The sequence below is a fragment of the Rhineura floridana genome, chromosome 11, assembly GCF_030035675.1.
Source record: "Rhineura floridana isolate rRhiFlo1 chromosome 11, rRhiFlo1.hap2, whole genome shotgun sequence".
NCBI lineage: Eukaryota > Metazoa > Chordata > Lepidosauria > Squamata > Rhineuridae > Rhineura > Rhineura floridana.
In genome coordinates this window covers 2,422,366-2,442,872 of record NC_084490.1, presented here as the reverse complement: position 1 = coordinate 2,442,872, position 20,507 = coordinate 2,422,366, and positions in this window count along the sequence as shown.

Sequence of the window (20,507 nt, the reverse complement as noted above, 5' to 3'; positions counted from 1 at the left end):
TTGCCTACGTTAATGGACATGAGTAACTTAGACCTATTAATTTCAATGGGTCTACTCTGAGTTGAAAGTTAGAATTAAAACCCAGGGTGGATTCCACTGCCCCACTGACATGAAGCCACCAGCTGCCACTGCTAATGCAGCTACCCCCTTTGGATTAAAGGGGGTGGGGGTGGTAATGGAAATAAAAGCCCATCATCTGGATCAGGCCAAAGGGGTCTCATCTGGTCCCCACCTGTGATTCCCAGCAACTGGCATTCAGAGGCATGCTGCCTCCAAGAGTGGCTAGTAGTCACTGATGGTCCTTCTTGTCCATAAATGCCTGTAATCCTCTGGGGATTGCCAGCCTGGGACACATTTTTCTCTTTCCCCTTCACTCTGCTCATGCAAAAATGCATTTGCTTTAAATGCTCCTATTGCATGGGCTCTATCTTTTAAAAAGGTCTCCAATATGAAAATTTCAGACTCTTCAGAGGAATGTTCTGCTTATTTAGAGTTTCCACCTGGGTCTGCCCAGCCCTTCTACAAGGTCATTTCATGTTGTTTCCTTCAAGCCCTCCTTGTGGAATGCGGCTGGCCCCTCTTGGGAACAGAATACTGGGTTAGATCATTTCCAGTATGACTCTCCTCACCAGTTTTGCTCTGTTCTTTAAGAGCTGCTTGCAGCTCTGCAAAGTGGCCGGCAGAGGGAGAAATACCCTCTCTACTTCCAACAGGCCACAGCACAAAAGAGACATTACGTTAGAATTATTTACAGGTCTGTATAAGAGACCTGCGTTGCTATGTACCTGCTGAACCTGTTATTGCTCACAACGCCTACGCATCTCTTTCCCTCCACCCGTCCTCCACGGAGATGTGCACTGGGGACAGCTGAATCTCTCACTGTGTGCTTCTCTGATGCGGCCAAGGTCTTCGAGAGCATATACAAGAGGAGTCCACAACACATACTGGTTAAATATTGAACCATTTGAAAGCAGACCTATAACACTGGTGTGTGTTAACTACTGTTTAATGTGTAACATGAGTCCGGGCTTCTCTGCATGTGGGCTGGCCTCTGTTTCCTAAGTTGGAAATGGGTGGGAAATGCTATCTGTACATGCTCTGAGGCTCTCCCTTCTTAGTTATTCACATGCCCTAAAGCTGAGGGTTGGTGTTGAGTATCACAAGAATCACAGGCTAAGTTCTAGTCTGGGCATGAGAAGCTTCTGTCTCTAAAGTGTTCAGTTTCTGTCTGTGACGCAGCAGCTCATGCATGCTAAGACTGTTTATCACAATCACATGATCTCATTCCTTTCCTCTCTCACAGCACACACACATAATGCACACTAACCTTTGAGGGTAATTCCTTCTTTCTACTGCCACTAAGGGAGGCCCTTCCAGTGAGACAGAAGGGCCGTGTGTGTATACATACTATTACATACATGCACATAACGTGTATAAGGGTGGATGTTGGCCAAATGCCGGAACTATGTTTTAAGGAGCTGTTGGGAGGTCTCATCTGCTTTCAGCATAAGAATTTAAGCAAGAGCCCTGAAGCTGGATCCGGCCAAAGGGGCACCCTCTAGTCCAGCACCCTGTTCTAGTGGTCAACCAGATGTCCAAATTAGGGTTGCCAGGTGTCTGGTTTTTGCCCGGAGACTCTGGGTTTTTGGGGTGCTCTCCAGGTCTCCGGGTGAATCATCTTAATCCCCAGATTCTCAGCTTTCATTTTAAACAAAATTAAGTGTCTAGGTGGTCTGGTTCACAAGATATACACCAAAACGTCAGCTGCCCCCAGAGCAACTTCGGTTAAATGAGCTTGTAGCTGGCTGCTCTAATCCCACCCTTTCAGGTTTGTAGCCAATAAGTCAGAGCTTGGAAGTAATTCGTTACAGAGAAAACAATTGTTTAAAAAAATTAGGGTGGTGGTGAAGAATGGAGTGGAGGGAGAAAGGAGCCGGAGAGCAAGAACATGGATAAAGGAAGAGAAGCAGTTTGGTCTATGACCGTAAATAAAAATCAATCAATCAAACAATCAAAAGAAGAGAAGGGGGCAGCAGCAGAATGGAGATAAAGAACTGTGGAGGTGAAAGATGATGTGTGTGTGAATACTGTGTTTGCACTTGGCACACAAAGTGGCCTCCACCACCCTCTCTGGCTATGGTGCTGCATTTGCAGTATTTTAACTTTTTTGCATCTTGGGGGGAAATGTTTGCTTGGGTGAGTGTCCCTTAGTTGGTGGCACGGCACCCTTAACAGACAACAGTTTCCATGATTCTGTGGTGTAATTCATGTGCTTCAAATATGTGTTGAATGTGCTTTAAGTGAATGATGTGGATCTGCACTAGGTATGATTTATTTATTTATTACATTTATATACTGCCCCATAGCCGAAGCTCTCTGGGCGGTTTACAGCAATTAAAAACAATAAATACAAATATACAAATTTTAAAACACAAAAACAATTTAAAAACACAATTTAAAAAAATTAAAAACAATTTAAAAACAATTTAAAATGATGTGCATTCATTAGTGAAATGAAAAGAACAATTCTAAACAGGGGAAGGGTTGTAGCTCAGTGGTAGGGCATATGCTTTGTATGCAAAGGTCCAAAATTAAATTTCTTTAAAAGACTATTGCCTGGAATCCTGGACAGCCAATGCTAGTCGATGTCATCAGTACTCAGCTAGATGGCACCAAATGGCCGGAGTCAGTATAAGGAAGATTCCTTTGTTCCTAAAAATGGAAAGAGACGCAAGGGCCACAGTGACTCTAAAATTTATTTATGTATTTTAATTACAACATTTATATACCACTTTATTGTAAAAAATCTCAAAGCAGGTTACGGAAAGAATTAAGATAATAAAATTATTGGCAAAAACAGTTAAAGACAGGTATTTAAAATATTCAAAATTAATAAAACCAACAATTAGATAAAATAGATAAAAACATATCACCTTCTGCATGCCTGGGTAGGCTTGCCTAAAGAAAAATGTTTTAGCAGGTGCCAAAAAGGGTACAATGAAGGCATCTGCTAATGTCAACAGGCAGGGAGTTCCAAAGCGTAGGTGCTGCCACACTAAAGAGCTGATTTCTTACAAGAGCAGAACAAGTACTATGTGGCATCCGTAACATGGAAAGCCCACTTTGGACTTGGCCTGGTAGCAAATCAGCAACCAGTGCAGATTTCAGAGCAGAGGTATTATGTGCTGCCAGAGTTTCACTCATGTCAGCAATCATGCCACAGCATTCTGCATTAACTGCATCCCCCGGGTCAGATTGTGCTGCATGGGCATTTCTGTGACCTTGGCTGACTGGGTGCCAGGATTTTTTTAGTTTTGGCTTTTGGTTAGGAATTCTGACTGGTTGTGGGATACTGAGTTTTCTGCCTTACTCATAAGAATCTTGTTGTGGTTGGTATGGTATTGCATTTAGGAAAACATCACTGCCTTCTGTTTTTCTTTTTCTATTTGCATTTCATTTACCTTTATCCTCACTCCCCTGCATCCATAGAAGCAACAACAGTGGCTCCATGCTCTCCACTCAACCCCTTTAAAGCCACTGATGATGCACCTTGTTGGTTGCATGACTGTTTGTTTCTTGCCCAATAGTGGTAAAAGAGAATTCACATACTGGGCAGCATGGCTGCAATTGTTGTTGTTCCCTAGCTGCTGCCTGTGATGGTAGACCAAACCATGTGAGTTTTCTCTCTGTCAATTATTATTCACTGCAATTGGGTTGGCTGTCAAAGTGAGTGTATAAATTTTATAGTAGCCCACAGGGGAGACAGAAAAGAATAGAGAATCTTCTTACTCTTACTAATTTCTCAGACCTCTTTCTGAAGTGGTCAAATCTGTAAAGAAGTTTGGAGCAGCCATTATCAAAGTAGGGACAGGGCATTCCAGGCGGGTGGGTGCCAACTCTACTTGGATATGGATAACTTTGCAGAAGAACCTTGGTCAAGCTTTACCAACAACACAATCCAAACCATACCTACTGACAAATGTCCTATTGAGTTCTATGGGGCTTAGTCCCTTAGTAAGTATGTTTAGAATTGCAGCCTTCAGGGGCATCCACCTTTACTCCTGAGGGCTCACATCTAACATCTCCACAACACTAGGCTCCTTTCTTCCTACAATGGCCTTCTGGTGCGAGAAGTGAGTTGGCTAGATTAAATGTTCCCTACCCAGGCTCCATCTTTTAGCTAAGATTTCTATCTTAATTTCCAATCAGAGAAATGTTTTTGGTTGAATTGTATGCACCAAGCAACTGTGGTTGATGCTTAATGTATCATGCTTAATGACATCACTCAGGTCCGCCCCATTACATCACTTGGGCCTGCCCTATGACATCACTTGGACCCGCCCCCAAAATCACAGGGTTTGGGATGCTTCTGACCTGGCAACCCTAGTCCAAATGGAAAGCCCACAAGCAGGACAGGAGCGCAACAGCGACTCTCCCCTCTTGAGGTTTCCTGCAACTGGTATTCAGAAGCATGTTGCCTTTGATGCTGGAGGCAGAACATAGCCATTGCGGCTAGTAGCCATTGATAGCCTTACCCTCCATGAATTTGTCTAACACCCTTTTAAAACCATCCAAGTTGGTGACCATTGCTCCATCTTGCGGGAGCCAACTCTATTGGTTAACTGTAAAAACATTAAGAGGGCTGGCTGCTGGATCAGGCCAAAGGGGCCCCATCTGGTCCAGCCCCCAGTTGTCACCATGCCGAAACAGATGCCCCAGTGGGGAGCCACGGACGCAACAGTGCTTCCCCCTCTGGTGAACCCCAGAATCCAGAGACATACTTCCTAAGCCGGCTGGCACCAGTATAAAATAAATAAGTATAATATACAGCAACAATAAATTAATCCAAGATTCAGCAATGGATAAAATGTCATCATTACAACGTCTACACCTGCTGGGGGAGGGTCCCCAGATGGGAAACCTTTTCCCAGCCCTACTTGGAGACACCATTGGGATTTAAACCTGAGACCTTCTCCATGCAAAGCAGAAGCTTTGCCACTGAGCTATGGCCCTCCCCTATCAGGGCCAGCGCCAGGCGTGACTAGACCCTTGGGGGCTAGCCTGTCCCGAGGGCCCTGCTCCCAGCCCCCCCCCACAGACTATGCAGGACCGCTCCACCTACCTCTTCTTTCTTTTTGTGAATGTCCTGTGTGCTGGGTGCACAGGTTGCTGCCATCAACCAAGATGGCAGCAGAGGCTTCTCTAAGGGGTTGATACCCCCGCCACCATCTTCGTAGATGGCAGGCATGCATGTTGCGCTGTATGTGCGCACATGCCTGCCATCAGTCAAGATGGCAGTAGAGGCATCAGCCCCTTAGAGAAGCCTCTGCTGCCATCTTGGTTGATGGCAGCTGTGCACACAGTCTGCATTCACAAAAAGGGAGGAGAGGTAGGTGGAGTGGGTAGGCCCGCTTGGGGGGGGGCTGGGAGCTCCGTCTCTGCAATCTGCGGCAGGGTCAGGAGTCAACCCTGCTGAGGCTCACGGAAGGGGAGCTCTGCCCCCACACCCTAAGGAGGGGCCCCTCTGCGCCGCAGGGGCCCTCAATCAGGGCCCAACCTGGCTGCCCTTTGGCGCCGGCCCTGTCTGCTATGATCCTTGCCAGGCTGTCTCTATCCAGAAGAGGTTGTAGGTTGTGAGAGGTGCTCCACTTGGCAAACCCTTGTTCAATTTTGATGATGGCCCAACGCATGTAGCAGGACATACTCTAGATTTGGTTTTTGCAACTGTACAGTGGGATGGTGATCTGAATGTAGGGAGTTTTACATCAGTCCCTTTGTCATGGACAGATCACCGCTTGCTGAAGTTTAGACTTACAGTGGCTTTTCCCCTCTGCAAGGGTGGGGGATCTATTAAGATGGTCCGCTCCCAGAGGTTAATGGTTCCTAGTGATTTTCAAAGGGCTCTGGGGAGTTTTCCGGCTGATAGGACTGGCGCTCCTGTCGAAACCCTGGTTGAACTGTGGAATACAGAAATGACCTGGGCGGTTGACATGATCGCTCCTGCGCGCCCTCTCCTTTGCAGAGCTCATGCAGCCCCATGGTATACTTCGGAGCTGAGAGCGATGAAACAATATAGGAGACGGCTTGAGTGCAGATGGAGGCGAACTCCTGATGGATGCAACCATGCACTGGTAAGTGCCTACACTAAGTTGTACTTAGGGGCAGTGAGGGCAGCAAAAAAACAATATTTTGCTGCCACTATTAAATCATCTATCTGCCGTCCAGTGGAGCTTTTTAAAATTGTCCGGCGGCTATTACACTCTGGCCCTAGAGACATGGTCGAGTCATCTGAGGCCCGCTGCAATGAATTTGCTAGGCATTTCCAGGAAAAAATCTTTTGCATCCGCCGGGACTTGGACTCCAATGTTGTAGCAGTTGAATCGAATGAGGTATCCAGAGCACGGCCTTGTCCTGATTCCTTGGATGAGTTTCAGTTGGTACAGCTTGAGGACGTTGACAAGGTGCTTGGACTGGTGCGTGCAACCACTTCTAGGCTGGATCCTTGCCCCTTGCGGCTAATAACAGCTAGTAGGATTGGAACAGCCGGCTGGGCCAGGGAAGTGATTAATGCCTCATTGCGAGAGGGAGTGGTCCCTGGCTGCCTGAAGGAGGCGGTAGTAAGACCACTTCTGAAGAAACCGTCCCTGGACCCAGAAAATCTTGATAATTACAGGTCGGTAGCAAATGTCCCATTCCTGGGCAACGTCCTGGAATGAGTGGTTGCTGGCCAGCTCCAGACACTCTTGGATGAAACCGATTATCTAGATCCATTTCAGTCGGGTTTCAGGCCAGGTTTTGGCACGGAGACAGCCTTGATCGCCCTGTATGATGACCTTTGTCGGGAGAGAGACAGGGGGAGTGTGACTCTGTTGATTCTCCTTGATCTCTCATCGGCTTTTGATACCATCGACCATGGTATCCTTTTGGGGAGACTCACTGATTTGGGAGTTGGCGGTACTGCTTGGCAGTGGTTCTGCTCCTACTTGGCGGGCCGTCTCCAGAAGGTAGTGCTTGGGGAACATTGCTCGGCACCCTGGGCTCTCCAATATGGGGTTCCGCAGGGGTCAGTTGTGTCCCCCATGCTTTTTAATATCTATATGAAGCCGCTGTGTGCGGTCATCAGGAGTTTTGGGGTGCGCTGCCATCAATATGCTGATGACACGCAACTCTACTTCTCCTTTTCATCTTTCTCAGGTGAGGCTGTCGATATGCTGAACCGATGCCTGACTGCGACAATGGACTGGATGAGAGCTAATAAACTGAGGCTCAATCCAGACAAGACTGAGGTGCTGTTAGTGGGTGCTTCTCCTGACCGGATGGTGGATGTTCAACCTGTTCTGGATGGGGTTGCACTCCCCCTGAAACAGCAGGTTCATAGCTTGGGAGTTCTTTTAGAACCATCCCTGTCACTTGAGGCTCAGGTAGCCTCGGTGGCACGGAATGCTTTTTACCAACTTCGGTTGGTGGCCCAGCTACGCCCCTATCTGGATAGAGAGAATCTTGCTTCGGTTGTCCATGCTCTGGTAACCTCGAAGTTAGATTACTGCAATGCGCTCTACGTGGGGCTGCCTTTGAAGACGGTCTGGAAACTGCAGCTTGTACCAAATGCAGCGGCCAGATTGATAACAGGGACTAGGCGTTCCAATCATATAACACCGATCCTGGCTCGCTTGCATTGGCTGCCTATATGTTTCCGGGCCAGGTTCAAAGTGCTGGTTTTAACCTATAAAGTCTTATATGGCGCGGGACCACAATACCTGGTGGAACGCCTCCCACAATATGAACCCACCCGTACACTACGCTCTACATCGAAGACCCTCCTCCGGGTACCTACCCATAGGGAAGCTCGGAGGGTGACAACAAGGAAAAGGGCCTTCTCAGTGGTGGCCCCCGAATTATGGAACAATCTCCCCGTTGAGGTACGCCTGGCGCCAACATTACTATCGTTTCGGCGCCAGGTTAAAACTTTCCTCTTTTCCCAGGCATTTTAGCATTTTAGTATGTGTTGAAAACTGTCTTGATTCTTCTGGGTATTTTATAATTTTAAAGTTTTTAAAAAGTTTTTAAATTTGTTTATATGTGACCTATTGTATTTTTATGTTTGACTGTTGTGCACCGCCCAGACAGCTTCGGCTATGGGGTGGTATAGAAATTTAATAAATAAAAATAAATAAATGTGTGTTTTGATATTTTTTAAAGTAGCAAGCAAATAAACCAAGCAATCCCCAAAACAAAACAGCATCTTAATATCAAAGGTACCCCAGGAGGTACATTTGCACATTCTTTTTCATTCCCTTGTTTCTGACAAAAGAGAAAAATATATCAGTTATTATGTATTTGCTGGGATGTGATCAGCAAGGCATTCTTACATGCCAGGAAGCAAATTTCTGAAAAGCCTAAAAGGAATTCTCATTCTAAAAATATAATTAAAAAGTAAACATAAAATACTGCCACGCCCACACACATATGTTTGAACGTTCAGTTCAGTGTCCTCATTCCGAGAGCTGTACATAACACCCCCATCTAGGCTCCGTTATCTTGACCCTTTAAGAACAGAACCCCGGGATTCTTGAAATGGTTGCCAAGGCGGCTGCTTAGAAACCTGATCCAAATAATGAAAGAGTTCCAGAACGTTCCATGGGCCACTCCCACAGCCGTCCTGGCACTAAACAGTCGGTGCCCAAAGATGTCCCCTCCATCATTCCCCGCTCTGGGGGGCCGTGGGGCCACCTCCCGGCCGCCTGCAGCAGCTGCCCTCCTACTCCTCATCCTGACCAATGGGAGCCCACAGACAAAGGGGTGCATCAACTGCGGGCTGCCTTTCAAGAACCTGAAGATCCGCTTTGCTCATCTCTGTGCCCGATACCGAGAACGCTACCATCAGGCAAACTGTACCAAATATCCCTGGGGCAGAGCTTCCTCCCTGGGCTTGGCATTAGGTAGAGACGTCAGGGCTCTTTGGGGCTGTCTGGAAAGTAATGGGGTGTGTGTGGCTGGTAGGACTTATGTTTAATGATAGTCAGTGCCTTTTTTTGGTAAAAATATGAGGTGCCAGTACTCATAATCTGATATTTATTTATTTATTTATTTATTTATTTATATAACGCCCCATAGTCGAAGCTCTCTGGGCAGTTTACAGTAACTAAGAACATTAAAACAAATATACAAATTTAAAACACATCTTTTAAAAACAATTTAAAACACAATTAAAAAATGTAAAACAATTTAAAAACACATGCTAAAATGCCTGGGAGAAGAGGAAAGTCTTGACCTGGCGCTGAAAAGATAACAGTGTTGACGCCATGTGTGCCTCGTCACAGAGATCATTCCATAATTTGGGGGCCACCACTGAGAAGGCCCTCTCCCTTGTTGCCAGCCTCCCAGCTTCCCTCGGAGTAGGCACCCAGAGGAGGGCCTTTGATGTTGAGCGTAGTGTACAGGTGGGTTCGTATCGGTATTACATCGGGAGATGCGTTCAATCAGGTATTGTGGTCCCAAGCCGTGTAAGGTATCGTGGGTGACAGCGCAAAATGCCTGCCATTGGCAGCAAAAGAAGAGTTGTTTTCCCATACTGGATAGAGCTGTTATCCCATACTGATGAATACCATCCCCATTCATTGGCGATCACTCGCGGCCGAGTAAGATTGTCTTCCAAGATAAGGTCCTTAACAGTGGGTCTGTAAGTGACTGTGGAGGCCAATTCTGGATCCACACAGCCTCCCACAGTGAGGACATTGGTTTCCAGATGGAAGACGGTCCCGATGAGGATTTGCTTGATGTGCCTTCCGCTTAGCTCATTTGTCCCTTTCGCCCTGTACTCGTGCTTCTTTGAAAAACCCCTCATAATAGAGACAATAACTATTAGAACATTACTGTTATTATTTCTGTATCCATCACATCATTATTGTTCCTAATATCAATATTATTTGTAGTATTAATAATAATAATGTGGTCATTAATTGCCATCAGTTGCACCAGGGCGCTTTTCCAGCCAGAGGGCCGCATTTATTTATTTATTTATTTATTTATTAAATTTATATACCGCCCGACTAGCAATAGCTCTCTGGGCGGTGAACATAAAATAGCATAAAAATACAATGAATAACAAAATAATACTAAAATACAATCATCAATCCAATACAATAAACATTTTAAAAAGTAAATCAGTGTAACTTAAAATGCTTCAGAGAATAGGAAGGTTTTGACCTGGCGCCGGAAGGAGAGCAGAGTCGGCGCCAGGCGTACTTCCTCGGGGAGACTGTTCCATAGTTCGGGGGCCACCACTGAGAAGGCCCTAGATCTTGTCATCACCCTCCGGGCCTCCCTGTGAGTTGGAACCCGGAGGAGGGCCTTCGTAGCAGAACGTAGTGCACGGGCCGGTTCATATCGGAAGAGGCGTTCCGCAAGGTATCGTGGTCCCGCGCCGTATAAGTCTTTATAGGTTAATACCAACACTTTGAATCTAGCCCGGAAACATATTGGCAACCAGTGCAAGCTGGCCAGAACAGGTGTTATATGCTCGGACCGCTTGGTCCTTGTCAGCAATCTGGCCGCCGCATTTTGCACTAGTTGTAGCTTCCGAACTGTCTTCAAAGGTAGCCCTACGTAAAGCGCATTACAGTAATCCAACCATGAGGTTACCAGAGCATGTACCACTGATGTAAGGTCCTCTTTACTCAAATAGGGACGTAGCTGGGCTACCAACCGAAGTTGGTAAAACGCATTCCTAACCACCGAGGCTACTTGAGCCTCAAGTGAGAGGGAAGAGTCTAAAAAGACTCCCAGACTACGAACCCGGTCCTTTAGGGGGAGTGTAACCCCATCCAGGACAGGGTATATATCCACCATCCGATCAGAGAACCCGTCCACCAACAGCATCTCAGTCTTGTCTGGATTGAGCTTCAGTTTGTTAACTCTCATCCAGTCCATTGTCGCGGCCAGGCAACGGTTCAGCAAATCGACAGCCTCACCTGAAGAAGATGAAAAGGAGAAGTAGAGCTGCGTGTCATCAGCATACTGATGACAACGCACTCCAAAACTCCTGATGACCTCTCCCAACGGCTTCATGTAGATATTAAAAAGCAGGGGGGACAAAACTGACCCCTGCGGGACCCCATATTGGAGAGCCCGCGGTGTCAAGCAATGTTCCCCAAGCACTACCTTCTGGAGACGACCCGCCAAGTAGGAGCGGAACCACTGCCAAGCAGTACCTCCAACTCCCAACTCCGCGAGCCTCTCCAGAAGGATACCATGGTCGATGGTATCAAAAGCCGCTGAGAGATCAAGGAGAATCAACAGAGTTACACTCCCTCTGCCTCTTCTGGGAAATCTTGTGAGGGCCACATGCCAGTTATGGGGGGGGAGCAGAAGCAAAAAGTGGGTGGAGCCATGGATGTGGCTACATAGAATAGGCAACATTCCAGTCACGCACATCTGGGCATTTCTGCATGCACGCACGCATACGCACACCTGTCGTTGGAAGGTTCAGGACAGACAAAAGGAAGTGCTTCTTCATACAGCACAGAGCTAAGGGCGAAGGAATTTTCTCCCACAAGAGGCAGTGACGGCCACCAACTTGGCTTTGAAAGAGGATTAGACAAATGCATTAACGTGTAGGGTATCAGTAGTGACTAGCCATGCTGTCCATGTTCTGCCTCCATAGACGGAGGGGGTATGCTTCCGAATAAAAGTTTCTGGAAACCTCAGGAGGGGAGAGTGCTCTTGCGCTTCGGTCCTGCTTGTGGGCTTCCCTTTGGGGCATCTGGTTGGCCACTGTGAGGAGAGGACGCTGGACTCGACGGGCCCCCGTTGGCCTGAGCCAGCTGCTGCTGCTGCTGCTGCTGCTGCTGCAGGGTTGTTCTTACATTCTTATCTCCATTCAAGCCAGGAAGAGGCATATCACACTTCAAGAAGACATTGCAGCCAGGAAAAAAAATATCGGAAGAGGGTGCAGAGCAGGTGAGGACACCGGGCCTGGGACGATAGTGACTCTATGCCAGTTGGGCAGTGGAATCTGCTCTGAGTTTTAGTGTGAACTTTCAAGGAGCTGTCCCAGGTGCTGAAGCACCTTCCCTTAGGCTGAAGCACCTTGAGCAGCTCATTGAAAGTTTGGACTTAAACCCTGACTGGAATCCACTGCCCCACTGGCATGGAGTCACTAATCGCCAGCGCCTGGGTATAGTCTGATAGAGAGGCCCGGAGGGCGTGTTTGGGCCCCGGGCCTGAGGTTCACCACCTCTGCATTACGCTATAATCCTACAGACGAATAATAGCCTCATTCTCCGAGTGAGAAGGGCACCTAATGGCAGCCCACAACTCATGAAGGGCAAGGCTATGGATGGCTAGCCGTGGTAATTATGTTCTGCCTCCGCTGTTGAAGGCAGTGTGCTTGTGAATACCAGTTGCTGGGAATCCCAAGTGGGGAGAGTTGCTCTTGCACTCAGGTCCTGCTTGTGGGCTTCCCTTTGGGGCATCTGGTCAGCCACTGTGAGAATAGGATGTGCTGGGCTATGATGAGCCCTCTTCCAGATCCCTCTTCTTAAGAGGGGAGGTATCAGGAGGCATGGAGAATCCCCAAGGTTTTAAGGAATAAAATAAAAAAATAAAAATATAGGGAGAAAATCCCTAAAAGAGAGCAAAACCCCAAACAGCCCAAGGAGGATTGAATAGTGAGTGCCTGGGTAATGGGGAGGATGGAATGGAGTATGACGAAACAGGGCACAGCTTGCTGGAATCCTAAGAAGCATTTGTTTTATTTATTATTTGATTTATATCCTGCCCTTCTTCCTGGCAGGAGCCCAGGGCAGCAAACAAAAGCACTAAAAACTTTAAAACATTGTACAAACAAACTTTAAAACACATTAAAACAAAACATTTTTAAAAACTTTTCTTAAAAAAAGCAATCAAAACATCTTCTAACATTAAAAACATTTTTAAAAAGGTTTAAGAACATAAGAAAAAGCAGTTCCAACGCAGAAGCAGACTGGGATAGGAACATTCAAGATGACAACTTTTTTTACTTTTGCAGGTCCCATATTGTCATGAATAAGAGTAATAGATTAGTTCAACACACTTTACATATATTATCTAAGTCGATGTTATTAGCATGGCAAAAACCTGGGTCTCTGCCCCCATACTTTGGAAGATAAATACTGTAAGGGCAAAGGATTATTTCTTTTTCCACATTTGTATCTTGCCCTCCTCCATGGAACACAGGAAAACTTGTTGAGTTTTATCCTGTTCTATTATCACAACAACCCTGTGAGGTAGATTAGGCTGGCAGGAGTGTGGCTGGCTCATAGTTATCCAGTGAAGTTCATGGCTCAGTGGAGACTTAAATTCAGGGTTTCCCAGTCCAGATTCAGTGCACAGTTCTCTACAACAGCCATCCCCAACCTGGTGCCCGCTGGATTTTCAGACTACAACACCCATCAGCCCCAGCCATGCTGGGGCTGATGGGAGTTGTAGTCTGAAACATTCAGCGGGCGCCAGGTTGGGGAAGGCTGCTCTACATATCCTTGGCTCTCACATTCTCTCCTTCATTCCCTTCCATCTCCCTGTCTGCAGATGAGTTGTCCCTGGATCTATTACTGGAAAAAACGCACCGAGTCTTCCGGGTTATTGGTAAGGAATAGTTTAGATTCTGCAGATTTTAGGGGGGGCACACATTGGCCCTTCCCTTGGGATGATTTGCGGGGGAGGGTTGTAAATGAAAGTGTGAATGAAAAAATGGGCTTTTGAGTTGGTCTAGAGAAGCTGCCGCTGGTGGTGGTGGTGGCAACCGTGGGATTAGCCTCTTGTTTTTCAGAAATAAACCAGAGCTTTGCTGACTTCCCAAACTATTGGAACTGGCTTCATGAGGTTAAGATACCAGAACAGAGCAGAGAAGGTATGACAAAGGTTTGAAATTGTTTTGGTTTTATTTATGATTTCTTTTTTTTAAAAAAATGTTTTTATCGTTAATATTTTTATTTTTCAATTGCTTTGAGATGTTTCACAGCAACTCATGAAATAGTAATACAGTACTGTATTAGTAAAAACAAACAAAAATGCTACCAGTATGTTCAGGGCAATATATGCTCTAGGGCTCAGCCCCGGGACCTTTCTACAGAGTCATAGCTCAGCCCTGGAACATGCTGGTGAAACAGAGAATGCCTCTGAGCATATGCAAAGTGCATTTCTCTCATAAATGAATAATGTCACTCATCTGGGATTAGAGAAAATAATGGACTTCTGTTCTTAGGATGTGACCACTGTGGGGAAGGGGGTGTTATATTCGGGGGGGGGAAGGAGGGATCATCTGATCTGGGCTGCAGATTGGGTGAGGTGGGCTAGGAACAGCAGCCCCCCCCCAAATGTAAAAGCACAATTTTACCCTAGGAACCTTCCCAAGCTATACCATAGGCCTGCCCTCACCTAGGGGAGAGTCCAAATTTTTAATGGCAGGCTCAGGGCTGGATTTACGTACAAGCTAAACAAGCTACACCTTAGGGCCTCACATTATGAGGGGCCTCGCGTGAGAAAGAAAGAAAGAAAATGTTTACAGCATTGCCACCGGGAAAACATAAACATCATACAAAATGAAGATAATTTTTGGTAGGTGTTGAATATCATTGTTGCGGCTCGCTTGCCGACAACAGTAAACAATTCTATCGAACGTCATACACATGCGGCCGTTCGGATTCTTGCAGAAAACAGCTCACGTGTATATACACATTTTATCTAATTTATATATTATAACATTATATTGTTTAATTGTGTTTTGTGTTTGACAAACTCCTAAATAATGTGCACACATTTAACTTGCATTTTTAATACCTATATTACATGACCATTAAATTCTGTTTAATTGTACAACCCATATTTTGCATTTCAAATTTTTATTATTTGTTGAAGAGGGAAGGGCCTCACTCATGTTATTGCTTAGGGCCACAACAAGTTTAAATCTGGCCCTGGGCAGGCTGGTAAAACTGTTTGTGTCACATTGTATGTCTAGCAATAACGCTTTGGCTGTTTTTATTTTTTTCCAGTTTTGTGCCCTCCGGCCTGCCGTAAGTTCTGGAGTCGGGACCTCAGAAAGAGCAATATTAGCAGGAAGAGTAAAGATGGACCCCCCCTCCTGTATCACTCACCACCCGTACCAGTTAATGTAAATGGACTGCCTTCAAGTCGATTCTGACTTATGGCGACCCTATGAATAGGGTTTTCATGAGGCTGACAGGCAGTGAGCTTCATGGCTATGTGGGGATTCGAACATTGGTCTCCCAGGTTGTAGTCCAACACTCTAACCACTATGCCACACTCCCATACCAATTATATGTGGGGAATTTGTGAAAGCCCAATGATGGCATCAAGAACGAGCCTAGCACTAGTCTGATAATAACTGGGCCTTCAGCCTTTCATCAGTTAAGTGGGAATGGGCTGTGCAGCTCAGTGGCTGAACACCTGCTTGGCATGCAGAACATTCAGTCTCCGGCAGCATCTCCAGCTAGGTCTGGGGGAGCCGCCTCCTTGCTGCCAGCCAGTGTGGGCAATACTGAGCTAGATGGACCGGCAGCCTGACTTGGGACGAGGCCGCTCTCTCTGTCCTACGGCCCTTTCCTTCCATCTGAGCGGGGGGGCATTGAGGCCTCTCTGTCTGCTCTGGACCCTCACCCCCCCTCCCCTCCCCTCGCCATTTCCAGAGGGATCAGCCTCGGTGTTCAACTGCACCACTTGCCGAAGAGCGGACGTGCGCTGCTGGGACATGAAGACCTGCTACCCAGGCGAGCGGCTCGATCCCCCTGCCTTGCCCCGCTGCTGGGCTGGTCCAGGCCCCCTCCCCCTTCTGCTCTGATTCCGGCTGTTCCAGCTTCCCTCCCTCTGCCGCCCTTGGCTGTTTCCTCCCCTCCCCTCCCTGCCCTCCAGGGCCTGCCTGGCTGTTCCCATGTCCCTCCCTCCTCCACTTGGCCAGCGTTGGCACTTCCCATTGCCCTCCCTCTGCCCTTTTCCCAAGGCCTGCTAGCCTGCCTCCGCCTTGCCCAAATTGGAGGCTGTTGTGCTGTCCCTCCCTCCTCCCTTCACCCATCAACAGCTGGGCTATTCCAGCCTCTACACACCCACCCCACCCCTGTGACCAGAATCGGGCTTTTCCTATGAGCTTCTCTCCCCTCCAGACATACCATACACGTAAAGCACACTTAAGGCACATGATCTCCCCCAAAGAATCCTGGGAACTGTATGTTTCACCTTCACAGAGCTACAAGGCCCAGCACCTTTAACAAACTACAGTTCCCAGGATACTTTGGGGGAAGCTGCCATAACAACAACAATTGGATATTATTGTTATTTGTTGGTCACCTCATACCCAGTGGTCTTTAAGTACCTTACAACAGATTTAAAAACATACTATAGAAGTGTGCTTGAAATGGCATGGGGTGTGTGTTCACAGCCTGGTGCCTTCTTCCATCGTTCTGCCCACCCCTCTGCCCCTGTCCAAAGCACCTCCTTCCTCTCTGCGCCCCAGTGGGCTCATCTGCCCATTTCACCCCTTCCTCTCTCCACACAGAAGGCGGAGGCCTACAAAAAGCCACCACGTTACTCTGCTCCATCTCAGGTTCCTGCCTGTTCCTGGGGCTGGTGTCATGTGCCCTTGAGTAAGTGCAACATTGCAGGGAGGAGGAACTGAACGAGGCAAAGTGGGAGGATTTGGGGACAGGGACATTGTTGGGAGCAGGGAGTTGTTGATTGAGAACTGGGCATCAGTTAATATGATAAGTGATCATACTCATGTTATTTACTGTTAGATTTGTATCCCACATTTCCAAGGAACTTGCCACCCCCTATTGGATCCTCACAACAACCCTGTGAGGGACGTCAGGCTGAGAGATAGTGAGTGACCTCCAAGGTCGCCAACTTTTTTTGCTGCTGGGTTGAGAATGAGATCCTTGTTAATGCCTTCTTCCAGAACAAAAGCCATCCCTAGGAGCCAATCAGCATGAAAGGGGCAGTATTAGCTACTGAAAAGAGTCTTCTCAGTGAATGACTCACTTTCTTTCACTCTGGTTGGCTCCAATCAGTAGGAAAGGACAAGGGTGAATTTTAGAAGACTCTTTTCAGGGGCTCCCCTTTCATGCTGCTTGGGTTGTAGGATGCTGGAGACAGGGACCCTGCTCCCAAAAACGTGGATGACTGCACCCCTGGCCTGATCCAGCAGAGCTATAATTATGTTGTTATGGTGAACATTTGTATGTTTTCATCCTAGCTAATCTCATTTTGCAGTGGTTTGCGGCAAGCCGTGATAAACCGGACACAGCCGTGGGTGTCTGTCACACCCATTTCATGACTACAAAAGCGCAAAAATATTGTATCTGGCCCACATTACTACTGCACGCTCTACATAGTTTCGCGATTAATCATTTTGCAAAAGCAGGTCACACAAACCGGTTCTCCTGATGGTGAATCCTTTCATTTTCTTCCTTGCAGGTTTTGGCTCCGTCCAGGGATTGGAACTGAGGAGGTCCCCGAACAGTAATAGGAGACTTCCCTCCCACCCGTAATTTCCTTCTTTGGACAGAAGAGGGGGGATGTATAAGTGTGAAAACATGTGAGGTGTGAGCTTGCAGGAGGGAGGCTGGCTACGTAAAATGTCCCACACATTAGGAATGTGCAGAGCAAGAGGCCCTGAGTGTGACTGTGCCCCCAGGAGTGTGTGTGTAGGTAAGTGAATTAAGTGCACATTTTAAAAAAGTGCACATATTCACAGGGGCTGCATATACACCATGCATTTAAGCAGAGCTTGGAGAAGTTACTTTTTTGAACTACAACTCCCATCAGCCCAATCCAGTGGCCATGCTGGCTGGGGCTGATGGGAGTTGTAGTTCAAAAAAAGTAACTTTTCCGAGCTCTGCATTTAAGGCACAGTTAATGCATGCCCTCTCTGCACCTCAAGAATCCTGGTAATTATACTTTGTTTAAGATGCTGGGAATTGTACCTCTGTAAAGGGTAAACTACAGTTCCCAGGCTTCTTGGGAGGAAAAAAAGTGCTTTAAATGTATGGTGTGCAAGCAGCCATGGAATATTTAAGCCAGTCTCCGCCAACCTGGTGCCCTTCAGATGTTTTGGGACACAGTGGATGTGCTGGCTGGGACTGATGAGAGCTGTGGTCCAAAACATCTGAAGGGCGCTAGGTCAGCAAAGGCTGATTAGCATGAATGTGCAAAGTGCACATTATGAATGGGTGCAACGGCATGCCCACGTACAGTTAGATTTGTGAACTGCTCCCTTGCAACACTTTTCATTTGCCATCCCTGTTCGTCTTTTCCAATCCATCTGGGCATCTCCGCAGCACCGCTATGCGTTTCCAGTTGGCGCCTTGAAGCATTTTGCGTGGGAGTTGGGAAGCGGCAAGCACTTGTGGACTCGTGCCGCAGCTTGTGGAGAGACTACAGAGAGAGAGAGAAGCGCTGTGTGTGTGCTGTTGGCACATGGGAAAAGGCATTGCCGTCAATGCGGGGTGCAGCGTTACATAACAGGCTACAGTTAATTAGTGTTGCCTCAACCAATTAAACGCTCAATTTACCAATTTTAAAATCTCTAGTATTTTGAGATTGTTGGGGTTTTTTTGGCACATTTTAAAATGAGTCCATGAGCCAATTGATTTCCTCTGTGCCTTTCAGAGAATACATCTCAGCCTCCGCACCCAATAACCTGCTGCCCTTGCCACATCCCCTCCTCTTACTTCTCTCTGTACCGCCAAATGTGCTCTTTCCAATTTTCTTAAATCAGATTTTTATTGAGTTTCCAATAACAAAAAATAAATAAACAAAAAACACTTTCAGCATCTTAATAAGACCCAAGATCAAACGGACATGTTGGTAAAACAAAAAGAGAAGCAGAAGGAATGGTAATACTCAAAAATATAAATTCTGTCTTGTAAAAACTGTCATTTACATTTTATTTCTCCACAAAATCATTCTGAGGCATCATGTAGTTTCAAAGTCACTCAAAGCTTGAAATTCAAAGGCTGCATAAATTACTTAGAAAAGAGTGCCACAAGTTTGCATAGCTTGCTGGCATTTCTGGGAGCTTCGGCTTCTTGTCGACAGGCTGAACAAAGTCAGATCTAGCTAAATAAAATGAATCGTTGTTTGATATGCTGAGCCCTTTCCTTTCATTTTTCTAATAATGCTAAGAACCAAACTTTGCCACAATCTTTCTGACTGAAGTAAGGCACACCCCTTCGTCGCTAAGAGGGGTCTCATGTTCGCCATGACTCAGCTCCAGAACCTGTTTTGAGTGGCAGCCCTCAGCTCTGAGGTGAGTGAATAAATTAGAAAGGCAAGAGTGCCTCTGAGCATGGGCAGAGTGGCTTTCCCTCACCAGAGGGACACAGCTGCGTTAGTGTGTGGCAGGAAATGGCCTCGTAGCTCTTGAAAGATGAACACTCGGAGGCCCACCTCTGCAGCTGCAGGAAGGAAGAATCTGCTCAGGCCGTGCGTATTTTGGGTTAGGAATGTGCCTTATACTGAGTCAGGCCGTTGGTCCATCTAGCTCAGTACTGTCTACACTGACTGGCAGCGGCTCTCCAGGGCTGCAAACTCAGTGCGTTCCCAGCCCTACCTAGAGATGCCATCGTGGGCTGAGCCTGCGACCTTCTGCATGCAGGCAGATGCTCTCCTGCTGAACTGCAGCCCTGCCCATAGAGGGGGCTGGTGTTTTCAATTATACGGGGGTCTCCTCCATTTTGTGGCCCTCCTCATTTTATTAATCAACTGGGGAGCCGGTTCAAAAGTCTCCCAGGGGCTCGATGGGAAAAGGCACAGGTGCCTGGTTTTAATTAAGAAGGGCTCTGTTTTTAATCTGCAATGAAAGCCTTTTTATTAGCCAAGCTAATGAAGCAACAGGAGGCTTTGAGGTTCTCGGCACGCCACTCGGGGTGTGTTCATGCCATGCTTTTTTGGAAATGCTTTTGAAACGTAGCATTCCCTCTGGAAAAACAGGCTTCCCCAACCTGGTGCCCTCCAGACATTTTCAATGATGACTCCCGGCAGAATCGTTTGATGGGAGGAGAGCAGTAGGTTGGGGAAGGCTGCTGAAGGTGTGGAAGGAGGTCTTCCGCTGAGCACCACCAGGGCACATCCTGGTCATCTCCCCACCCCCACCCCTTTGCCCTGGGGCAATCTGTGTCCACAGCATGCTGGGATATCTCATCCTCTAACCCAGCCCCCAGCCCTGAAAATGCTTTTGCAAGGATCACACTCGCCCCCCTCCGCAACTGCCCACCTTTTGAAAGGGTTGATTTCAAGCTGTTCCTGGAGGTGTCTAATGTAAAGCTTTAGATGAAACTGGCACATCTGGATGTTGACAGGTGATTGTGCATTTTCTAAGAAAAAGTAAATGTAAAAATCCTTTGCCAAGGTAATGAAAGTTCTTTGCCAGGGAAAGCTGATCTCAGGGCTCTGCATATGTTATGCAAATAGAGCAAATGTTTGCTTTATATTTTGCATAATGTATTCTGCTATTCATT